General features: G+C 46.3%; 1 protein-coding gene and 1 long non-coding RNA gene across 2 annotated transcripts in view; one reads left to right on the top strand and one right to left on the bottom strand.

Moving 5' to 3' along the window:
• The window catches only part of MAP2K6 (mitogen-activated protein kinase kinase 6), a 102750-nt gene that overhangs the window by 4386 nt on the left and 73758 nt on the right, over nucleotides 1-24606 (top strand). The gene's annotated exons all lie outside the window — the stretch shown is intronic.
• On the bottom strand, nucleotides 861-4271 carry LOC142819129 (uncharacterized). Its single transcript, XR_012896918.2, has 3 exons — nucleotides 4194-4271; nucleotides 3662-3735; nucleotides 861-1066 (listed from the first exon to the last, which is right to left on the bottom strand). It is a non-coding gene; the product is annotated as an uncharacterized LOC142819129 (long non-coding RNA).

Raw genomic sequence — 24606 nt, 5'->3', positions numbered from 1 at the left:
CACGGGCCCACAGAAAAATCAGTTGGGGGCCACAGAAAAGTTGGGGGGGGATGCCTCTCATACACATTTCCCTTGTACACCAGAGCATGGGGGCCCGAAGTTTGTAGATTTTGTGCTTCCCCGTGCTCTGCGGTGGGGCCAAAAATGAGTTCAGTGTGTGGAGGGGGCTGCTGGGAAGCAAGCTTGAGATGTAGGGTCTGGGCAGGAAGGAGGGCAAGGGAGTGGCTTAGTGGGTCTAGGATGGTGGGAGGGTGCAGGAATGGGGTGGGGTTTGGAGTCTGGGCAGGAGGGGTCCGCAGTGCTCAAGAGCCTGCTCTCCAGTGATGCGGGGGGAGCCCTGAGTCTCTGGAGCTGGATCCAGGCAAGCCGGGGGCCAGATACGGCCCCAGGGCTGTACTTTCCCCACCTCGAAGGATATTATTGGGTATGTTTTAACATGTGATGTTGGCATTTTCGACTTTTAACTTTTTGGGATCTCAACATCTGTTATAAAGTTATTGTCTGGCCATCCCCTGACAAGTTACCCACCTCTTGAAAATTTAAAGACAGAGGAAAAAAAATGCTTAAAATAAACTATTCGTATTTATTTATAACTAGAGCGAGTGTGTTCTGCCAAGCCTACGTATCGGGAAAGAGGTTACTCTCTCTCTCCCTTTATTACCAAGTCATTTCTGCATCTTACAGTAGTTCCAGAGAGGTTGTCTCTAGAAGAGGTGCCAGGGGCATTTATCCCACGTGTTTTGGAGTGGAAAGTGGTTCTGTGAGCACACCCTGTATCAGAGATCAGGAGCGGCTGTGGTGGAAGGGCTCAAGAGGGTGCCGTTGCACTACTTATATCTTTGATGGGAAGTTCTGTGGCCAGCTGGCTCCAGTTGGAGGAATGGGAAAGCGAACAGGGTTGGCAGCCCAACAGTTGGCTGCCGACGCGTATAAAGTGTCCTGTCCTTCGATCTGTGAGCCGCTTCTCATCCGCTGTGCTAGAATAGTCTGGGCGGAATGGACGACTTACTTTCCAGGACACCCGCTTTGCACCGTGCCTTGCAGACCGCTTGCTGGCTCTGAGTGTCTGGGAAAAATGGAGAATAGGGAGGTAATAGTACAGCCGTTTCAATAGTTAACTGATAAGCAGGAGCTTATCGGCTACTGTAATGGTTACCCATCGGCTCCCAGCCCGCCTCCCGGAGAGCTGGCTGCCGCCCTGTGGGCTCTGCAGGATAAAGCTTATACTGCTGAGCCCAGTGCATGTAGCCATGCAACCCCTAAGATTTTTTAATGGTTACACGGTTACCTAATTAACCGCTTTTTAACATCCCTAGTGGAAATGCTAAAATAACTTGAGCAATAAAAGTGATAAAAGTATAGGGACTAGGGATCTTCTTTGGGTCTCAAATGACTCCAAACCTCACAGCTACCCTGTGGTATAGGGGAGGGATGTTTTAAGAAGCACAATGTGCACCACTGAAATGCAGCTACCTCTGGAGTGAAACAAAACAACTTTTTAGCAGCCCCGGCAAAGTCTTCAGCTACTTAGGAGTAGAGAGTGAAGAACATTATATTTAGTTAAAAAACTGCTGGAGCGGGGTGGGCCAGATCTGGTCTGTAGGGTTAATCCCTGACAGGCTCCCCCCACTGCTATGTTTACCTGCTCCTCCACGGGTATCGGACGATGGTGGCGCTTGTTGGCCACACATCGCCAGTTGGGGCCAATGCAAGTGGCGGGAAGTGGCATGGAGTGGTCCATGCCGCTTTCCGCTGCTCGCATTGGTTGCAACTGGCGATTCACAGCCAATGAGAGCTGTGATCATCTGATACATGCGGAGATGCAAGTAAACAGCGGCGGCAGCCCGCTAGGGACTACCCTAGGGAATCGCTGCCATTTTATTGCCCACTCCTAGGCTGGAGAGAGATAAAGAGGTAAATATGAATTCTTCCTAAAGAGTTAGAGCATGGGTTCCCAAACTGGGAGGCGTGTCCCCCTGGGGAGGGGCGTGAAGAAATTCGGGGGAGGGGGCACGAGGCAACTCAGCCCCTGCCCCCTCCCAATCAAGTTTTGCTGCTGTCCCGGTCAGTCTCTCCCACCCCCCCCCCTTTTTTTTTCTCAACAAGTTGCTGTTGGGGGGAGGGAGTGTTGAGGGTTTTTCGGAAATCAAAAAAGGGACTTGACACCGAAAAGTTTGGGAACCACTGAGTTAGAGTGACCCAGTCAACTTGAGAATTAAAGTTCTGTCAAAATGTGATATAGACCATAGTTATAAGGAATGTCCCCTTAACCTGTTCCTTCCATGAGATTTTTTTCATCCACATACAGAATAATTTTTTCTGTGCTCCAAGGCTTGTGTGAATGTGCACCACAAGTAGAGACTCGAAACCTAGCAGTAGGCACTCTGCTCATAAGCTCGGTGGCATTTGTATCTGTTCCGAGTGGGTGCACAAGCGCACAGTTTACAGCAGTGGTCCCCAACCTTTCCAGGTTGTTGGGCACCAGGGGGCGGGGACACTTGCGCCCCGGGGGCGCCCCCCCATAGCCGCGCGCCCGGGGCCGGTGCTCCCCCCGCCCAGCGCCGCGCGCCCGGGGCCGGCGCTCCCCCCGCCCAGCGTCGCGCGCCCGGGGCCAGGCCAGCCCCAAGCACCTGGCGGGCGCATGGAAATGCCCCCGTGGGCGCCATGGCGCCCGCGGGCACCATTTTGGGGACCACGGGTTTACAGGGAATGCTGGTCACAAGCAATGTTCCCTCTAATTTTTTCCATCTATGTGCAGAATAAATTGTGTTACATGTATCAAACGTGTGGATGTGCACCACCAGTAAAAACACTTTTAATGAGCTGGGCGGCATTTGGATCTCTCCAGGTTGGCCGCCCGAGCCCTCATTTTACAGGGAACACTGGTAATAAGTCATATCTATGATTATGGGAACCCGTATTCATTTTTTAGAAATACAGATTCTTTTGAAAAAGGTTTTTTTTTTCCGAAAGAACCCTGTGTAGCCTGCGCTTTCGCTTTAGAAAAACTTTTTCAAAAAAGCGTTCGGATGCAAATATTCAAATGAAGCGTGGGATATTTAAATCTGCGCTTCATTTGCACTTTCGATTTGCCTCGTTTACATTCCTCTTTCGAAAGAGGACTGTAGTTTAGATGTGCCCTCAGTTTCTTCCTTGCTGAAAAAGGGTTCTTAATATAAAAAAAATTAAAAAAATACTTACAAGAACTATTTTTAAAGAGCCATTTTTAAAACGTATTTCAGAAACATACTATCAGAGGGTAGATTATTTTAAATTAGTTTGTAAAAGATATAGGGGAACACTTTAAAAAAAGAAATAGCGTAGGACCTTGAATGAGAGACACAGCTGAAGTCCTGATCTTGTGTCATTGACAGCACATTGAGTATCGCTGTCTCTTACCCTGTTTAACTTTTGTTGTCCCTGTTTTCTCGTTGCTGTCTGGTCCCCCCTTCCAAATGCAGTATCTAACTCTGCACTGTTGTAACCATGTCAGTCCCAGGTTATTAGAGACAAATCAGCCACTCGCTGGATGGTGGAAATGCAAGAAGAGAGAACTTGTTTATTTGAACACCCACAGGGAATGAATTGAACTAATTCTGTACTACCATTTTGCAGAGAGCTACGCACGTTCCATGCTTTGAGACTTGTGTTGCATGCTTACAGTTTTTACAGGCAGCTGGTCAGAATGACTCTAGCACTTCTGTTGTCAGCCAGGAGAAGAATAATTCAGACCACCTGGAAGGGAAAGCATACATTGCAGCCTTATTTTTTCCACAGGCCTCATCACTGGCCATTGGGGTTGTTAATCACATGTTCTTCTGAGTGTCAATTTGTCTGTAAAACACCAGCGTTTTAAAGGCAAGTCATCTACCGTTACAATAGCTAGTCGGCTTACAGGTGCATAAAAATGATGTAATATGTTGAGTCAGTCTGCAGTGGCTGGGTAAATAAAGGGACTGTTCCTTTCATTCGTAAGCATGGCCAGAACTTTAATTAAAAATAGATTTCATTATCTGTAAAAGTGCTTAGTATTCTTCCTTAGAGGCCTGTTTGGAAATGTTTTGAGATTAGTGTTATTGGCCGGAGTGATGCTAGAAGCTGATTTCGGACCTACGACGTACACGGCTTGAAATCTTGTTCTCTGTTAATAGCGTTTATGAAGGTGATTGTGTGTAATTTTCATGTTTCCTTACATATTGTAGCCAAGGATGTTTTCTTCTGGGCTCTCCTCCCTTCCAAATCTCCCCATTCGTTTATGTCCAAACTAAGGTAGAGAGGGAAATTTGTGATTAGTTATCCTTATTCAGTGAGATGGAGATTTAAATACATAGTGTAGGGATTGGGGGACACAGTCACTTCTCTTCTAGTTTTGCTTAAAATAAAAAGCCAAATTAAAAACATTGTTACTTTTAAACCGCAAAACCTCAGCATGTGGCTCATGCATTTCGCCATGCCTGTCCTTTCAGCAGACATTTATTTTAATATGTCCAACCTGTTAAAAACTCTCTTTGCCCGGGTGCTTTGTTTAGCTTTGAGACATCCAGACCAGACGCTAGACATCCTTGGTCAAATGTCCAGCAAATTCTATTCCTGCTTTTGCATGTCGTTCTTATTCAGATAACGACCTAAAGACTGGAGATGGATGGGTATTTCTATGCCAATTTCATCAGTTTGGAATCTACATACACTAACAGGATTGAGCTTGTATACATGTGGTACAAAAAGCCATGCAGTGAGATTCGGGGAAAAAACAATATTTTGAGGTCTAGTCAGGTTAATGTTACAATTGAAGTTCCTTTTCCCCCCAGATGCTTTAGTGGGAAGAAAGGGCATCACTCATTAGGGTTGCTAATTGAAGGTGAGGGTAGCTATTTAAAAAAAAAAAGTGGAATAAAGGAAAAGTTGATAAAGAATATACATATGAAGCTAGGCATTGTAGAAATTTGATAAGGGAAGCAGAGGGACACAAGATGAAATCTATGGCCAGCAAAGTTAAGGATAATAAAAAGGAATTGACTCATATTAGGAACAAAGAATCTTAACAAGGTATGTGGTCCGTTACTAGATGGAAATGGTAGAACTATCAGTAATACAGACACATTTCTGGTGTGTTTGAGGATACTACAGAGGGATGTAAAAGGTTAATCAAAGGGCCGGCCCAGCTGACACAGCCCCAGCCCCCAGCTGTGGCATGGTGGGCCCAGCCAGAGCAGCCTCCTGTCTGCAGTGCAGCAGCCTCAGTTAAACAATGGAAATTATATCATTTAACCAGTTAACTTTTTTAATGGCTCTTTACATTCCTACTTTCTAGTCCACTAGTATCAGGAGGACATGAGGTCAGATAACTTGTATCTAATTGTTTTAAATCAGCAGTGTTCACTGGACTATTAATGTTGATTTTCAGTAACTCTTGGAACGAGGGAAATTCCAAAAGACTGAAAGAAAATATACCCATCTTTAGAAAAAGTAGCTGGAACAGCCCAGTTAATTATAGGCCTGACAATCTGCACTGATTCTGGGCAAGACAATGATGTGCATAAAGAATTAAAGCAGGGTAACATAATTAATGACAGTCCATATAGGTTTATGGCAAATAAGAGCCTGTCAAACTAACTTGATTTTTTTGAAGGGGGATTACAAGTTTGGTGGATACAGGTAATACTGTTGAGGAAATAGACTTCTGTAATGCATTTGACTTGGTACCACATAGTACTGTATTTTGATTAAAATATTAGTAAGATAAAGTTAACTACACGCTAAATGGATTAAAAGCCAGCTTACAGATTGGTCTCAGAAAGGTAATTGACAAGGGGGTGTGTATTAGCAGAGAAAAGGCCTTATTTATTCGCCAGGTAGATACTATTGAACAGTGGGCTCTTCTGGTATAACAGGATCCAGTGCCTGGAAGTCGATGGTAGACAAGATCAGACTGGAAATAAGGTGTAAAATTTTAACAGCACAGGTCATAAACAATTAGAGCAACTTATCCAGGGTTATGATGGGTTCTTCAACAGTGATTCTTTTTTTTTTTTTTTTTTTTTAAATCCAATCTTGCTTTACGATATACTCTAGGAATCATTTTTGGGGACGTCATCTGACCTGTTTTATACGGGCGGTCAGATTGATCACAGCGGTCCTTGCTGGCCTTGGGATCTGTGAGTTGCTGAAAACAGGGCTTGAGAAGTAGCATGTGAACAGCCAGAGGGAACTGCAGCTTTTTAAAAAAAATCAGATAAAGTTTCATAGTTGTAGGCAAGACTTTACAGAGAGAAACATTTCTTTCACTTAGGGGAGAGAGCTCTGGTCAGAAGAGCTAACAGACACAGTGTATTACTAAGCTACATTTTCCTTCCATATAGTCACTGCTTTGATAGTCTGATTAGGGTACATATTTACACTCCAGCCAGGCATTTATCAGGACATAATGAGAGGTCTAGAAATTTGTTTCTTCCATTAAAACCCAAGGATACTGCCAGCATTTTGTCTGCTTATAAAGGACGAGCAAAAGATACAACAAATTATAGCAAATACTGGCAATGGGAATCTATGCTTTCTGCAATTACTGAAAGTAGGAGGCAATTTATGAAGGTTCCATACGTTTAGATTTTATAACTCATTTTGCACCTCAGTATAAAAATGTAACGGCAGCAAAAAGAAACCAACAGAATGGTCGTTAGTGACATCATGAACATCACATTTGGCTTAGCTCCCCAGTTCATTACAAACAGTATTTACAGGTGGAAGTTGTATTTGAAAGGTCAAAGGTGCAGACTCTGTGAATTGGGGCTTGGAGAATAAAGACCCAATCCTGCAAGTAGTGTTTTCCATGCATGTTTTCACTGTCTTCTATCCTGCATGTACTCATTGGGAGCACATGCAGGAGTGACTTCTTTATCAGCCTATACATTACATCTTTGATTAATTGCCTCTATCAGCATCACCCTTCTTCAGGGTTGCCTGGTTATTGCTTCACTAGAGAACAATAGATTGAGAACCTCAGAACCAGTTACTGCAGAGTGGACTTGAGATTTGTGAATAAAAGATCAAAGTTTGATTAAAGTAACTGGGGGGAAAAAAGTTACTCTCCAGAAAAGAATAGTTTTCCAAATAAGAAGGGTGCACTGCACCCTTACTTCGAAATATGCTACACAATTTGCTCTAGGCAAATTGTGTAGCTTATTTTGAAATAGCTTATTTTGATTTTGAAATAAAGCTCTATTCCAAAACGTCCCTTAACCCTCGTGGAACAAGGTTTACAGGGATGTCAGAATAGCGAGCCCGTTATATTTTGAAATAATGGGCACATTCAAAAGATGCGGAATAGCTACTTCGGGATACCTGCAGTATCTCGAAATAGTGCTACAATGTAGACGTAGCCTAAGTGATTCGTGAAAGGGGTAGGTTTCATATATGAACTGTCACATCCATACAAATGGGAGACAATTTTTAACAGGGCAAAACCGTCCAGAAGTATTTATTAAGTCTGATTTCCTTAAACTAGTCCACTAGTTTATTTGCTCCCTAGAGCAGTGGTTCTTAACCTCTTTGGCACTATTACCTCTTAAGCTTAACCGATAAACCAAAATTACCCCGCCTCCTTTTAAAAATGGCAATAGACAAAAAGAAAATTACGATTAATAGGTGTTCAATTTTGTTCATAATGTATTTTAAACTTATTACTCCCTGAAATATGCCAAATTACCCCCAGGTTAAGAAACACTGCTCTAGAGCAATGTTTCTCAACCTTTTTTTAATAAAGTACCCCTTTAAAGAAAAATAAGTACCCCCAGAACCTACAGTTTTCAGAGACACAATTTTTTTCTACCGTTTCAACACATTTGTTTAAATAGCTTAATCATAGCCGGGTGGAAAAAGTACAAAAATAATAAAGCGCTGTAAAATGTAGAACAAAAATTCAGTTTTCTCCAAATTTCAATTGTGTTGGCGTACTCCCCAGACTTCTCTCGAGTACTCCTAAAGGTGTTTGTGCCACTGGTTGAGAAACACTGCTCTAGAGGGCCTTGATTATTCAATCATATGTGACTTAATGCTAGTGCATAGGTCAAAATTCCCAGTGCATGTGGCAGATGAGAGCATAATGCAGTGACTAAATGTTCCACAATTCCAAGAAAACCAGAATCAACAAGTCTCTGAAAGAGAGCCAGCCATGCCATTTTACTGGTACTTTCCAGCCCTTGCAATAAGAAAAGGAGATCTCTTATAGTCACGGGAGGGAGGAGGGGGGAGGGAGGGGAGAGGAGAAATCTACAACTCATGCAGAGTTCAGGAACCAGACTTAAATGATCTTAAACATGGATGCAGATACCCTCAGATATAAAGTGGATAACGGTGGGTTTGCAGCGCTCTACTCATTGTCCAGCGTAGGACAGGGTATAGTTTGCATCATCTGCAAACACTTAAGGCAAATCTTAACTATGGTTTTTTTTGAAAGAGGATCTGGATACGGGTTTTTTGAAAAAACTGTGTAAACCTTTTTAAAGGAAGAGTGGTTTTTTCGAAAAAGGGTTTTTTTCTGAACCCCCCCCCCCCCCCCCCCCCGCATCCAGACTACTTTTCACTTTAGAAAGATCCTCTTTCGAAAGTGAGATCGGAAGAAGATATGAAAATTCCCACGGAATTTGCATATCCTCTTTCAAAAATTCGACGTAGTCTAGACATAGCCTTACTGGGCTTGTTTAGTTTGGAAAAAAGAAGATTAAGGGGGGACATGATAGTTTTCAAATATCTAAAATGTCACAAGGAGGAAGGAGAAAATTTGTTCCTCTTGGTTTCTGAGGACAGGACAAGGAGTAATGGGCTTAAAGTGCAGCAGGGGAGGTTTAGATTGGCATTAGGAAAAAATTCCTAACTGTCAGGGTGGTCAAATATTGGAATAAATTGCCAAGGGAGGTGGTGGAATCTCCCTCTCTGGAGATATTAAGAACAGGTTAGATAGACATCTGTCGGGGATGGTGTAGATGGAGCTTGGTCCTGCCTTGATGGCGGGGGGCTGGACTTGATGACCTCTCAGGTCCCTTCCAGTCCTATTATTCTATGATTCTATGATTATAGTCACCAGTCCACTGTCTCGTTATGTACAAGTCTCTCTCTAGTCCACTAGCAGCTGCTGCTGTGCTGTCTACGTAGGACTTCCGTTAGTCAAGGTGTGGACAAATAGAGGGCAAATCACCCACGCCTTTTTATTTACCATGGGCATTGAAAGAAGGCAGCAATTCTGTAACCCAGTGTTTCTCAACCTTTTTTTTTTATAAAGTACCCCTTTAAAAAATTATAAGTACCCCCAGTACCTACAGTTTACAGACACACAACTTTTTTTTTTTTTTTTTACCATTGCAACATGTTTGTTTAAAGAACTTAATCGTAGCTGGGCGGGCGATGAAATGTTTGGGTGTAAAAAGTACAAAAATGATAAAACGCTGTAAAACTTAAAACAAAAATTCAGTTTTCTCCACATTTCGGTTGTGTTGGCGTACCCCCCCAGACTTCTCTCGAGTACCCATAAGGGTACTCGTACCACTGGTTGAGAAGCACCTACAAATACATTGTTTGTGGAAGCTGCTGTAGGATTAATAGAGGCCTTAAAATCCTCCCTGACAGAAAATGGCAATGTATAAATTAGTAAAGAGAGCCATTAGTAACAGCTAGGTCTGAGAACACAGATTAAAATGCAGTTCTCTTCCAAGGAGTGTCTGGTTTGCTTTGGCTTTTTATAAGGCCTCCTGTTCTACACATTCTCCCTCTGCTCATATGAAGCAATAAATCATTGTGAAGGGGGCTCACTTTTATTGCTTGTTAGTCCTGTGAGGCCTGCAAGCAGGAAAGCGCTCGTGCGAGTTCGGATTCTGCATCACCAGGATAGCTTCCTAAAAGCTAGCCGGTGACACTCATGCTATTTTGTGGCCTCCTGTGGAGGTTGCATTGGTGTCAGTGAGGCATAATTGCAAAGCGATCCATTCCACCGGTGGAGAGTGAGGGCCAGACCTGGCCTGCAGCTTCTGCTTTTGGGGGGGATGGGTAACCTCACGAGGGCTATATCTATACTGCTTCCTTCTTGCGCAAAAGCCTATGCAAATGAAGCACGGATTTTTTTCAGGAAGAACGGCCCTTGCGCAAAAGGGGGGTTTTGCGCAAAAAGGAGCCGTCTACACAGCTCCTTTTTGCGCAAAAGCCTCTTGCGCAAAAACAGCCCCTAATTAATTATGCAAACGAAGCATGGCACTATGCTAATCTGTGCTTCATTTGCATACTCTTGTGCAAGAGGGAAGCAGTATGGACGTAGCTAGCCCATGTGTGTGGGTTGCAGAGGCACGTGTGGGAAAGTACCTGGTCCAATTTGCACAACCCAGGCAGAGATTTTAGGGCTGGCAGGTGGGAAGCGGGAACACCCGCGGTTTGACAGGTGTCAGTGAGCACACTTGATGTTGAAGACAGAAGCTTAGACGCATCACAGTGCAGAGTCCCGTGTCGGAAGAGCGCCACGTTGCTGTGCGTACTAGAATTGCAGTTCCAAACAGCCCTCCCTGCTGTGCTATGCCAATTCACGTTTTTGAAGCCCTTCACAGCATGCCTGTTCCTGCAGTGTCATTGAATAGGCAGCAAGAAGGGCAGTGGCCCCCCACAAACCTTGATTTGCCCCTCAGATTCTTAACAGGCTATATGCATGCCACGTTTTGCCCACTCACCCTTAGAATATTATATATTATCCTGCACAAACTATGGACTGACAACTCTTCCCCCAGTCACAGATTTCCCCTGGGTTATCTAAAATGCACAAGGTTCATAGTCACACATTAATTGCTAAGAAATTAAATGTAAACTAGTGGTTCAGAACGTTTTCCACACTGGGAATCCCCTCCCACGAGGCTGCCCGTGTTTTGTAATCCCCTAATCCCCAACCTCTTAGCTTGCAAACCCCTGCTGCCGAGAGTCAGATTCGGGATGAAGCACAACCTGATAAATCTTAACACACGAGTCTCGGATTTTTTCTCCGCTCCAAAGAAGGCTAATAGGAGCAGTCTCAGAGGGGGAGCCGTGTGAGGCTATAACTTTGAAAACAATGAGCAGTGTCAGAGGACTAATGGGAGCAGTTATCCACACTGGAACTGTGGAAAGAGCGAAGCCAGGCCTTGAAGTCGTCCTTTGAGAGACTTCTGCTGGGAAAAAATAAGGAGAATTACTGCAGACTGACCTTGCTATGGTGACCGAGTATAATATTCGACATTAGTAGCATGGCTAACACACACACGCAATTTCTACTAAAGGCCTGTGTTATTCCCTAGAGGCCAGGTTCATAAAAGGACTAGAGGACAGAATATTAGGCAGGAGGGCATGGAACAAAGTGACCTCACACTCTTATGATTTACAAAATAACATTTCAGCGGAGTGAAGATACAGAAGGAGACATTACCGAGGTCTATAGCAGTGGTGGGAAACCTGAAGCCCGGGGGCTGCATGTGGTCCATTGGGGCTCGACGTGTGGCCTGCGAAACATTTTGTTTGTGGTTGCCTGTGTGCAGGGTTGCCAGATTCACCTGGTTTCTGTCCTGTATTTTTTTTCCCCTACCAGTATTACTAATGTGACACACACGCAAAGCACGGGCTTGTGAAGCGAGTTGTGTGCTGATCGCACACGTGTACTGTAAGAGCCGGGCGCTCCCTCGGCAGCCAATCAAAGCGCTGCTACGGTTCAGTCGGCACATCCTGCAAATTCTTCGTACACGAGTGAGGTTAGCAGAGCCACCCTGTCTTGGGAGACCCTCTGGGTTACAACAACCTTGCAGCCCACTGAAATGAAGGCCCAATCACTCGCCTAACCTGCCCATCGCTGGTCTGTAGAATTAAAGCCACTGAGGCACACAGAGCTAGGAAATCCTATCCCACTGTCTTGTTTTCATGATATGTCTGAGACCAAGAACTACTGGTGGCTTGGGACGGGTGGAAAAACTGTTTTGAATCTCTGCAGCTTTCTTCCTTTACGCGTGCGTGGAGTTCTGTTCCTGTCAGAAGGATGCTTTCTTTGAAGCCTAGCAAAGGATTTCTCTCAGCAGTTGGGATTGGCCCTCACAAGGAGGGGAGAGCTGGAAGAGCTCTCTGTTAGGAAAACCCTGCCAGTCCCCTGGGTGTTTTAAAACACAACTAATTGTTCTACACGCCAAATATTTACTCCATGTCTGCGTAGTGGTGAAGATACGCACCATTTTGGGGCCCATTTTTAGACATTTGCTTTAGGGGAGTAAAGAGTTAACCAGTTAACTGGAATGCTTACCAGGGTAACTGGTTAACCTACGGGGGCAGCCCCCTCTCCCTCACCTGTGGTGGAGGAAGTCCTTGGAGAAGTCCTCCCCCATCCATGTTCTGCTATGGGCAGAGAGCAGAGGGTTGTTTCAGCTGGCTGTGCCCTGCTGCAGGATCCCGTTTAACCGGTTAACTTTTCAACGGAGACTTTATGTCCCTAATTAGCTTCACAGTCAGCATTTTTCTTTCTCCAAGACAGGTTTCCCTTCAGAGCAGCTTGTTTTAAAGAGACCACTTGATAATTTGTAGAGGTCTAATTACAGGACACCCTGGGAAATGTAACCCGAATCTCACAAGTCAGTTACAAGATCTTTTAGGTTCTGGGAGGGTTGTGAGGTTTCTACGCTAGGAAATTACTTCAAAACAACTAACTTCAACTTAATAACTCCCAATTTAACAATATCGAACTAGCATGCCCCTACTATGGGGGAGCATTGAAATTAGTCCGAGGCAGTCTCTGTTAATGTAGATGCGCTACCTCGCACTTAGAGCCGCAAGAAGCATGGGAGAGTAATTAGTTCAAATTACTCTGGGGAGTCATTATTTCTAAAGAGCCGCACTGGAGCATCTGCACTACCACTATTTAGAAATAGAACTGTTTTGGAATTAGTGTTACTACTGCTTTTCATCAGGGGTATAGATTTCGAATTAATCTGCCCTGTTGTTGGTCATGTGGGCGCTCTGCTTATAAATCTGACTTAAGGAGGGCAATTTCAAAATGAAGTCTGAGTGTAGACCAGGGCTAAGAGGCATAGGGGTGAGTGTTCCCTCTAAGCTTCTGGGCAGCACACCTTCACAGGTAATTAATCAGCCCTACCTGGTCAGTCTGTTCCCTGCAAGAAGCCCTGAGCCTCTGACTGGGTGGGGCTGATTAATTACCTGTGAAGCTGTGCTACCCCTCAGCTTAGAGGAATCACTGCCTGCCAGTGAGACATTAAGGTACATACCTGGGTACGTAGGCCTGATGCATGTATTTTGCCCTGCTACATTGCCAGCAGAGAGAGTAAGCCTTAGCTCTCAATCTGGGTGCTCTGAACAGTTGATAGCATCATCAATGATGCTAATACCAACCCTCCCCAAACAATCAAACAGTCTTTATCAAAAGCAAGGGAGGGATGTTTAAAGGGACAGCACCAGGATAATTTGGTCAAGAGCAGGCTTTTACAGAACCTAAGGATATGTCTACATTTGTTCAAGAAGACTTTTTATTGTTCAAAGGCACCTAACACCTCCTCCCTATCTCCCCTGCCTCCCGCTGGGGGTGGAAGTATTTTGTCTGCAAAAGTGCCAACAAAGAGCATTCACACACATGCTGGCTTTTAGCAACGGGGCTGCATCAACAGGCGTGGCCTTAAAAGCTGCCTAGTGTAGACAAACCCTAAGGCTTAGGAGAAATGTGTGCTGGAAGCTCTTAAAAACAGGGATGTTGCTAAAGAAACAAGCATTCCCCTGCTGTGTTTGTAATCCACACAGTGCAGTGTTATGCTAATATAGGAAAAGCCTGAAAGTGAAATTGCTTAGGGTCGTCCCCTGGGAGTGAAGTGCAACATGTCGATCCTATAAATGGCACAAAGTAAATTAGAGCCTTGTAAACTCACAATTGCTGTTTGAAACAGAAAAAAAAAAAAGTTCTTACAAGTACATTGTCCCTTAAAAAAAAATCGGCCAAAGTCAAATTCAGCTAGTTGAATGGTTTTTGAGTCGTGACCGAGGAGTGGGTGGTGGAATGTCGGGGAGCTGGGTCTCACGGCTGCAGGGGGATCAGGTGAGCAGTGGGGGGGGGGAGGCTAAGGCAGACTGCGCTGCACCCCAGAAGCAACCAGCAGCAGGCCCAGCTCTTAGAATCATAGAATAATAGGACTGGAAGGGACCTCGAGAGGTCATCGAGTCCAGCCCCCCGCCCTCAAGGCAGGACCAAGCTCCACCTACACCATCCCTGACAGATGTCTATCTAACCTGTTCTTAAATATCTCCAGAGAGGGAGATTCCACCACCTCCCTTGGCAATTTATTCCAATATTTGACCACCCTGACAGTTAGGAATTTTTTCCTAATGTCCAATCTAAACCTCCCCTGCTGCACTTTAAGCCCATTACTCCTTGTCCTGTCCTCAGAAACCAAGAGGAACAAATTTTCTCCTTCCTCCTTGTGACACCCTTTTAGATATTTGAAAACCGCTATCATGTCCCCCCTTAATCTTCTTTTTTCCAAACTAAACAAGCCCAGTTCATGAAGCCTGGCTTCATAGGTCATGTTCTCTAGACCTTTAATCATTCTTGTCGCTCTTCTCTGTACCCTCTCCAATTTCTCCACATCTTTCTTGAAATGTGGCGCCCAGAACTGGACACAGTACTCCAGCTGAGGCCTAACTAGCGCAGAGTAGAGCGGCAGAATGACTTCACGAGTTTTGCTTACAACACACCTGTGTTGCGGGGGGTGGGGAAAGAGAGCGCTGTGCGTTGCTCCGGCCCCGACCACTAGCTCAGCACTCCCATTGGCTGGGAAAATGCTGCTGGCTGCTTCTGGGGGGCAGTCTTCAGAGCTAGAAGAGGCAGGAAGCTGCCTTAGCCCCCTAGCTGCCCCACTGACTGGGAGCTGCTAAAGATAAGCCCCTCCTGCCCCAGCCCTGATCACCCGCCCCCCTCCAAAGCCAGAGCCCCCTCCTACACTCCAAAGCTCTCATCCTCAGCCCCACCTTGGAGCCTACACTCTAGTCAAATTATGTTGGGTCATGGGCAGCAACGATTTTCTTCAACTGGGCCAGGAGAAAAAACAAGTTTGAAAACCACTGAAGTACATGACAGTAGGATAGGTGGGGGTATTTCGAGTAGAGGGGTCCTTAAAGAACCACTTACAGCTTTAGCATGCTGAGGAGATATTAACCTGCGGGGAAAGAAAATTCAGGTCCAATGCTATAATGTGCTGCATGTTGCAATTCTGCTTATAGTGAAACCTTTGGGGGTGAAGGTTCTTGTTTGAGAAAAGAAAAAAGTCGCAGTACAAAAAATGAAGATTCTTACTCAGAGGTAAAAAGTGAAACGTTCTTGTTACAGCCATTTTAACAACAAATCAAATAACCAAGTGTTTCTTGATGACACACAGGACTTTTCTCACCCATCTTTAAACATGGGTTACAAGAGTCTGAAAGACATGTAAATGTTTGGGGTTTATCTGTAAATATTTCATTAGTGAAAAATGGTTGTAAACATGGTGCAACAGTGAGAGGCAACCTAGGCTAGAGAGTGAGTCGCATGAGTGGCTCTCCATCTCCGTGAGCTACAAGCTTGTTGTAATCAAGACAGTCTCACAGGATAGGGCAGTTTTGCTAAGTGCGCTTGTGTGCCTATGTGACGTGGTGGGTGTGATGTACACTCTTGTGGCCCTGGAACCACTGTGGTTGGGTATTCACTGGTTGGTGTGTTGTGCTGTGTGTGACCCCTACTGGCCTATGCTGGTCTGCAGAGACTTTGAGTGTGAGTGTGAGTGAGAGAGAGAAGGCGGGACTCAGGGATAGTCTCTGAAGGAAGGCACATAGGCACCTGGGCTAGGTGGTGGAACCTGAAACAAAACAAGGGGCGTGGCTGCCTGGGGGCTGAGGGACAAGTTGCTGGGGGTCGGGGCAGTCTTGGCAGAGGGAAGCATGAAGGAAGCAGACTAAGTCCAGAACAGGAGGGTTTAGGGGGCTGTGAACCCCGTTCCCCCCAAGAGGACTAGGCTGTCTACCCTGACTCCTATGTCAGCGTCGAGCCTGTGCTGCCCTGTATCTCTGAGAAGAAAATAAACTTTCTATTTTACAGCCTGGCTGAGGGTCACATCTGGCTGCGGACAGGGGTGCAAGGTTGGGGGCTCCCCGACGTGCCGTCATAACCTAGAATTTGCCGTATGTGCCAATTGAACTGTAGCAGCGGTTTGATTGGATGCAGAGAGAGCGCACGGCTCTCACAATGGCTACGTCTACACTGGGGATTTTTCCGTTTGTGTTTGTGGGGTTGGTTGGTTGTTGTGTGTTGTTTGTTTGTTTGTTTGTTTGTTTGTTTGTTTGTTTGTTTTTGCGGAAGAGCAACTGTGCTCTTTCGGAAGCCCTGTCTTCCTCTGTCTACGAGGAAGAAAGGCTCTTCTGAAAGAGGAGGCTTTTCTAAAATTTGACCCAGTGTAGACGAGCCAAATTTTGGAAAAGCCTCTTCCGAAAAAACTATCGGAAAAAGGTATGCAAATTGCAGAGCGCAATGTGCGTACCTTTTTCCGATAGATCGAGACGTAGCCAGTGTTGTGTGCAATCAGTCCGTACCTGACTTCATGTAATCTTGCTTTACGTGCGTGTCACTTGAGTAATATCGGTAGGAAAAAACCCTACTCGGACAAAATCCAGGAACGCTGTGTGTAGGCAACGGTTAAGCAAAATGTTTTGTGGGCCACACGTAGAACCCCAATGGGCCACAGGTTGTCCACCACTGTGACATCCGCTGCCAATGCTACAACACGTGTAACACATGAAACCAGTCAAATCTGTTCTTGGTAAAATGAGCTGCCTTTGGCTGAGTAGGTAGGGCCCATGGTAACCGATGAAACCGGAGCTCTGAGCACTGTGCAGTGCCACTCATATTTTATCTCTCTGAAAGAGTGATGATGCCATAAGTAATTACTTAATGAAATTTCATTCAGTTTCTTTCCTGGGGTGGGATGTACCAATGTAACATCACTCGGGTGGATGGAACGTTAAAGGCAAGACAAAGAAAGGCGGTTTGAGTTTGTGGTTTTTCAGCTGTGATTCTGCAAAGATTTCTGCACATACTCAGAGTGCGAGGAGTCCCATTAAATTTAGTGGGACTTCCCCTGGGTGTCAAATAAATCATTGCAGGCTAGAGGCCGTAGCAAGAGAAGCACATTTTTGCTCATAATGTCTGCGGAGAGAGCTACAAGGCTGCAATTAAGCACCTGCTAAAGTGCTTTGCAGAAGTCCAGCTCTGTTCAGTGCAGCCCTTGAATATATCCTTCAAGTGCAGTGTGTGGTTAAGTGCCTTCCTGTATAGGGCAATGAATTTCTGCATCAGGGCCTAAAGGCAGACTTCATTTGGAAAACAAAGGCTTTGAGCAACTTCAGAGGACTGTGAAGTTGTAAATAGAGAAATACAGGAGAGGTGATGATTTGAAAACAGTTTTATGGAAATACAGTGGTTTTGAAGAGAGAATTAACGGAAGGCATAAGGGTTGAAATATTCATCTGGTTTATAGCGTATGTGTTGATGGCCTAGATTTCTTCTGCCCCCCCGCCACCCCCGTACTAAAAAGCCTCTCATAACCTGGAAACGTGCAAGGAACATAACAGGTAGTATTCTGACAACCTGGATTCCCTTTGCTTGAGCTTAGAAGTTAATTATTTTCCTCACTGCTGCTGAATATGGATTTTTCTGGCTTTGATAATGAGCCAGGGTTTTTTTTAAGGAGGGTTTTTTTAATGCTTTCTGCTACCTTTTTAAATAATCAGTTAGGTACCTAAAGACCTTTACAGATCTCATTCTTCATGTCCAGCATCCTCACTTGGTATAGGAGTGGTATCCCATTGGTTTCCATGGAGCGATTCAAAGTGGCATCCCATTGGTTTCCATGGAGCGATCCAAAGGTTTTGCCCTAAAAGCCATTGACGGGTTGGATCATAGGGGTCCCCTTGGAGTTGTCACCCGGGGTGCTGGTCACGCCGCTGAGTCCTCCTACCTGTCTTGGGTGCCCCACCACTGTGTTCTGCTGTGCCAGAAACTCTGGTCTCCTCTAGCCCAGGCACAGAGTTGGGGTAACAGCACCCCAGCAGAGCAGCACCAGACACTGAACAATCTCAGCTCTGTGACGGTTCAGCTGTTAGGTCACTGATAACACCAGGGACGCAGTCCCCGAAGAGGACCAAAACTCCAGATAAATGAGGCTCTCTGTTAAAACATTTCACATAGAGAAAGCTTATAAGTTTGCCCTCTGTATCAATGAAAGGAGACATGCAAAGTGTTGCTCCCCTCCCCCCACCTCTGGGCCACAAGAATTATTGACACTGGGCTTGATAATAAGACTTTTGTTGACTGAGTATAAAAAGTAGGATTGAAGTGATTGCAAGTGAAAACAGACAGGGCAAAGTAAGTTACTAAGCCAAAATAAACGAAACAGGCCAACTCATCCTAATACACTAAGGAACTTGTTACATGCAAATTCTTGCCCTAACAGTTGTTCTAATCAGCTCTCTCTCAAGCTAGCTTTGGCCCAGTCTTCCCACCATTCAGTCTTAGATGTTTCCAGCAGGCATCTTGGGTGGTAAGTTGGGGTTTACTTGCATCTGGTCATCACCCCTACTGTTTGGTTTCCCTCCTGTATATTCCTTTTGCCCAAAGCGGACATTTTTTATGCTCAGTTCATATTTTTCTCACCTTACGTGGAAAAGTACCTGATCCAAAATGGATTCCAGCATCAGGTGGCCTAAACACATGCCCTGGAAGGACCAATTACAGTTTGGGCTTACAGGAAAAACAAGACCATTCACAGGTTCTTGACTTGGTCACCAAGCCAGTAAGTTCACTAAGGGCTTTACTAGAATACTAGGACTAATAAAACAGGTTCCCACTTAATAGTTCTAACTTCACATAAAAGAAAGCTACGTGCACACAAACAGGATATAGGGATTCAGTGGATTACAACTTTTAAAATGACATGTCACGTGATGTACTTTGCATAAAATCTTTGAGTTATGCATATTCATATTCCAGTTTTCATAAAGCATGAGGGGAGGGTCCCGGGGTGGCCACATTTTACATGTTTTGTTGATGCGACACCTGGCCTACTACAAGAGGTCAAGGGGCCTTTAGAAAACAAAACCCAAATAACCCACCCGTCCATTCCTCATCTCCCTTAAAACGTTCACTATTCATTCAACTAAAAGGTGGGGAATAGGAAAAAAAAGACTAGAGGGCAGGTTTGAACAAAAGCCACATTGGCTTGCAGTACTTAAAAAACCAACCCTGGACCTTTGGGACTAAACAAAATCCTCAAGGTAACGACAGCCTACCAGACTAAGGAGAATTGCTCAGAAGGTACCGCTTGGTTACAACAAAAGGCTGTGAGGACCTCAACTAATTAGTAGGAAGAAGAAATGTCCAAGCTGTATTGGAGACTTAAACTTAGAAACAGATCAAAGTTCTGGCCCTGGCTGAGATAGGAGCGATGTGTGAATTCATTGTGGTGTTGGACTTAAATTCAAATTTCCCCATTAAGAGCTTGCTTCTGTCTGGAAAGTGTTCTAGTAAAGAGGCCTTAAAAAAAGACATCTTGGGTCACCAGATGTAACAAGAACATAACAGCCATATTGGGTCAGACCAAAGGTCCATCTAGCCCAGTATCCTGTCTTCCAACAGTGGCCAATGCCAGTGCCCCAGAGGGAATGAACAAAACAGGCAATCAAGTGATCCATCTCCTGTGGTCCATTCCCAGCTTCTGACAAAGTAAGCTAGGGACACCATTCCTGGCTAATAGGTCCATCAATGTCTATTCTCCATTCATTTATCTAGTTATTTTTTAACCTTCTTATAGTCTTGGGACTTCACAACATCCTCTGGCAAGGAGTTCCACAGGTTGATGGTATGTTGTGTGAAGTAGTACTTCCTTTTGTTTGCTATAGAACAAGGCTGTGGGGCAATCAGCAGTTTTGTAGGTTAGATCCAGGGGCAGGTATGCAGTGGTCTTAAAAAGCCCCCCACACGAGAGAGAATGAACAACTAGAGTATTAAGACTGCAAAGATCGCAGATAACCCAAAACACAAACTGATTCAGTGTGAGCGCCCATCGTCACAAGAAGAACAGATCTACCTGAAGACAGACACTCTAATAAGCAACCTACAAAGTCCTTTAGATCAAAAGAACCTTGAGAAGAATAACAGAAGCCATCCAGCCTTGGCAGGTGTTTTTAGATTTCGCTGCTTAAAGCAGGGATGGATAATAGGTCTATATTACAAAATTTGGTTGTCTTAATTACATCACTCAAGATTGTGAGAAAGCTGCATGCCCTGTACCATGTAGTTACACTGCCCTAAGCCCTGGCGTAGGCCTCACTAGATTGATAGAAAAATTCTTCCATTGACTAACCATTTCCTCTCAGAGGGGTAGAAATAGTACAACAACAGAGGCACCTCTTTCCTCACTGTGTATGTATCTACCACAGCGGTGCAGCTGCAGTGGTCATGCTGTACTGTTATTAGTGTATTTGTCAGTTTTTCAGAGCAGGAAGAGAGGGGGGCAGGTCTCCTGGGGGCTGTATTCTCAGTTGGTTCTATGTTGACTGAAATCGGTCGGCTCGGCTGTAAATGGTGGATATTCCCAGCATTGCTACCACTTTGTAGCGAGACTCAAGGCAAGACGTCTAGCCTGTCCGCAAAATGGACATAAGCCCTTTTTATGCTTGCGCAGGGCGATACGAAGCACAATTGAAATTTGTACAGCACTTAACATTTGTGGCAGAGTTGCTGGTGCATGAGAGACAGTGGGATAAATTGTTCAATAAAACGAAACAGGTCTGTGGTAACTCACGGGGAGAATCCTTTACAAAGTGACTGCAAAGAGTCCTTTACAAAGTGACTGCAAAGAGAGGGATCTGAAAATCAAAGCAGCTGAGGATCTGGGAGGCAGGGAAGAGCCAGAAGGCACAAAAAAAGCAAACTCTGGTTTGTAGTTCTAGCGGTGACTCCCTTTTACTCGGGCAAACTCCCACTGGCCACATATGACCTAGGCTAGGGTTTGGCCTCACAGTATGGAAGACAAAGCAACCATTAATGCAAAGGTAGCTAATTAACCCCCCTACCCCCCCAGGCATGGAAGCCACTTGTTAACCAGCTTGCATGGTTTGGAATTCCTGTGGATTTTTTTAATTTGAGAGATAAGCAGCAAAGAAAACAGTATCTGGATGGGGCACAAGGCAGCCAATGGAGTTTGGCAGACTGAAAATACAAGCATGATTGATGTTTCAGTGGGGGATTCAAGAGAGCGACTCCCCTGCCGCTCAGGTCACTGGCTTTTTATTAGTGTTCATTCCAGAGGAGTAGCCGTGTTAGTCTGTTTCAGCAAAAACAACAAGGAGGCCTGTGGCATCTTAAAGGCTAGCAAGCGTAGTAGGGCACAAGTTTTCGTGAGCTGGAGCCCACTTCCTCAGAGGCGTGAAGTGAAAGAATCAGACGGCAGGGGTATATACATACATGTGGAGGAAAGGAGCCTAATTCAATCAGGGTGGATGTGGCCCACTTCCCACAGAGATGTGAAGGACTAGTTGACAATCCGATAAGCAAATGTTTATCAGATAGTCGACAAGCTAGCTGGCTTGTCGCTCCCCCTCTCCCCCCTTGCTGCCTCTATCAGAAAGAGGCAGCGGAGGGAGGAGGGAGGAGGAGGGGGTAGTTCAAAGCGGCAGTGTTGCTTGGAGCTTGGGGCCAGACCCTAGGCTTCATACAGTGCTGCCGCTTTGAAATGCCACGTGGAGCCCGGGGCCAGCTGCGGACTCCCCTGCTGATGCTGGGCTCCGTGCAGCTCTGCTGCTTTGAAATGCCGCAGGGAGCCTACCCTTAAGTCCTCGCGGCATTTCAAAGCAGCAGCGCAGCGTGGAGCCCAGGATCAGCAGGGGAGTCCGCAGCTGACCCCGGGCTCCACACAGCATTTTCCCATTTAAATTGTAGTAACATCCCTCCGGCTGTTGCTACACTTCAAAGGTGGAGGCGCCCTATCGACTAATCGAATAGTCGATGCAAAATGCATCGACCATTCGATTAGTCAATTAGTTGATATTTAACATCCTTAATGAGAAGGGGAGAGTTCCTAAAGGGGGGGGGGGACCCTACTTATTGTAATGAGAGAGCTCTGCCCAGTCTCTCTGCAGACCCTGTCTGAGGGTGTCAAGTTTGTATACGTGTTCCAGCTCTGCAGGTGTCACCCTGCAGGTTTTGAAGTCTTTTTGCTCAAGAATGGCACCTTTCCAGTCATTGGGGGTAGAAGTGTGGATGGAGTTGGTAAGGAGGTTTGTTGCAGGGATTGGTTCCTGGGTGAGTGTTTCTGTTGCAGGGTGTGAAGTAGGGATGTTAAAATACGTCCGTTTTTGTAAACATCTAACCAGCGGTTCAAATTTACACACAGCGGGGAGGGTGGGGGTGGAGGAGCTAGGGCTTAAAAGCCAGCTATTCGCGAGCACTGCCTCCTCCTCCCCCTCCCCGCGTTCCCGTCCTTGTGAAAGGACCTGGCATGCGCAGGGAGCCAGCTTAAAAGTTAGCAGCGATGAGCGCTGGTTCCCCCTTCCCCCTCTGTTGCTGCCTCTATCAGCAGGGAGGAGGGCAGGGCTGTGTGTAACCATGCGGGTTAACCAGTGGGTCCAGGCTCATTGGTTCACTGTGTGCACAAGTACACGTTCACATCCCTAGTGTGAAGGTGGTGGTGAGTATGTGTTTCAGGTTGGGGGGGCTCTCTGTAAGCGAGGACTGGCCAGCCTCACTAGGTCTGGGAGAGGGAGGGATAAGTTGTGGATCCTTGATGATGTGTAGGAGAGGGTCTAGCTGGGATCTGTAACTAGGCTGTCACTAGAACAGATGTGTTGTCACTTCTTGAAACAGAAATTGTCTTTTGTGTTTGGTGGTACATACGGTGAACTAGGTGTCAGGCCCATAAGTAGTTTCCACTTAAAAATGGGCAGGGTCTCTCCCAACTGACTCCATTGCGGCCTATGTTCTGCCTGTTTATCACAACTTTCTTCGGTGCTGGACCTGTCGTGAGCAGAGGCTGATGGTCATGCACATCACAAACCCGCCGCCAGAAGGAAGGCAGATGGACGCCATGAAACCCATCTTGACTGGACTTGATTGATGATGTCCAGAGACTGAAAAGCTAACCGAATAAGCCATTGCCCTGTCTGGCTCTGAGTAGGGATGTTAAATTTCAATTAATTGACTAATTGAATAGTCGATACAATTGGCATCGACTGTTTGATTAGTTGATAAGGCACCTCTGCCTTTGAAGTGTAGCAAAGGCTTTATTTGTTTTCCAGCAGCCCCTGGAGGTCCCAGTAAAGATGAGGGCCAAGCCCTACACCAACATAATAGAGTCCCTGCCTTGAAGAGGTCATTGTTTAGACCACACAGACACAGTGTGAGATGGGAAACTGAGGCAGAAGAGGTGAAGTGACTTGCCCAGTGTCACACCCAGCAGGTCATTAGAAGAGCTGACAGCCAAAGGGGACGGGGGAAATAGAGCAACCTGTAGCCTCTATTTCTACTGACTGTGAGTTTTCCACAAGTCATTAGTGTTAGGGTGTGTCTAGACTACCTAGTTTTGTCGACAAAAGTGGACTTTTGTCGACAAAACTATACCAGCGTCTACACTACCGCTGAGTTCTGTCGACATAACGTCGACAGAACTCAGCAGTTTTGTCGACGCTGGTATACCTCATTTTACGAGGCATAACACCTTCTGTCGACAGAACTCTGTCGACAGAAGGTGTTATTGCCTGTAACATTGCGTCCAGACTACGGAGTTCTGTCGACAAAGCAGCTTGCTTTGTCGACAAAACTCAATGTGTCTGGACGCTCTTTGTCGACGGAAGTTTTGTCGACAGTATCTGTCGACAAAACTTCCGTCGACAAAACGCGGTAGTCTAGACCCGTGATCCCCAACACGGTGCCCGCGGGCGCCATGGCACCCGCGGGAGCATTTCAATGTGCCCGCCAGGTGCTCGGGGCTGGCCTGGCTCCGGGCACATGGCGCACGGGCGCTTGCGGGGAGAGCGCGCTTGGCGGTGGGAGCGCCGGGCGCGCGGCACTCGGCGGGAGGCGGCGGGGGGGAGCGCGGGCGGGGGGGAGCGCCGGCCCCGGGCGCGCGGCACTCGGCGGGAGGGGGGGAGCGCCGGCCCCGGGCGCGCAGCACTCGGCGGGAGGGGGGGAGCGCCGGCCCCGGGCGCTCAGCACTCGGCGGGGGGGAGGGGGAGCGCCGGCTCCGGGCGCGCGGCCCTTGGAGGGGGCCCCACCCCTGGGCGCGCAGCTATGGGGGGGCCCCGCCCCCGGGCGCGCGGCTAGGTGGGGCCCCGCCCCCTGGCGCCCGACAACCTAAAAAGGTTGGGGACCACTGGTCTAGACGTACCCTTATAGTAGGCAGAGCGATTTTGAAGGAATATCTCCCTTCTCATCCTTCATCACCTCTCTCATTGGTTTGTGTCCTAAGGTCAGCACGAGGGCCATAGAGGCATGTCTTGTAGCTGGCTGGATTGTACAGCTCTGTCTGAGGGAATGCTATTCTG

The sequence above is a fragment of the Pelodiscus sinensis genome, chromosome 20 (genome assembly GCF_052426305.1).
Source record: "Pelodiscus sinensis isolate ZL-2025 chromosome 20, ASM5242630v1, whole genome shotgun sequence".
Lineage (NCBI taxonomy): Eukaryota > Metazoa > Chordata > Testudines > Trionychidae > Pelodiscus > Pelodiscus sinensis.
Note: the sequence above shows the minus strand (reverse complement) of the source record. Positions and strands in the feature narration are given on the sequence as shown.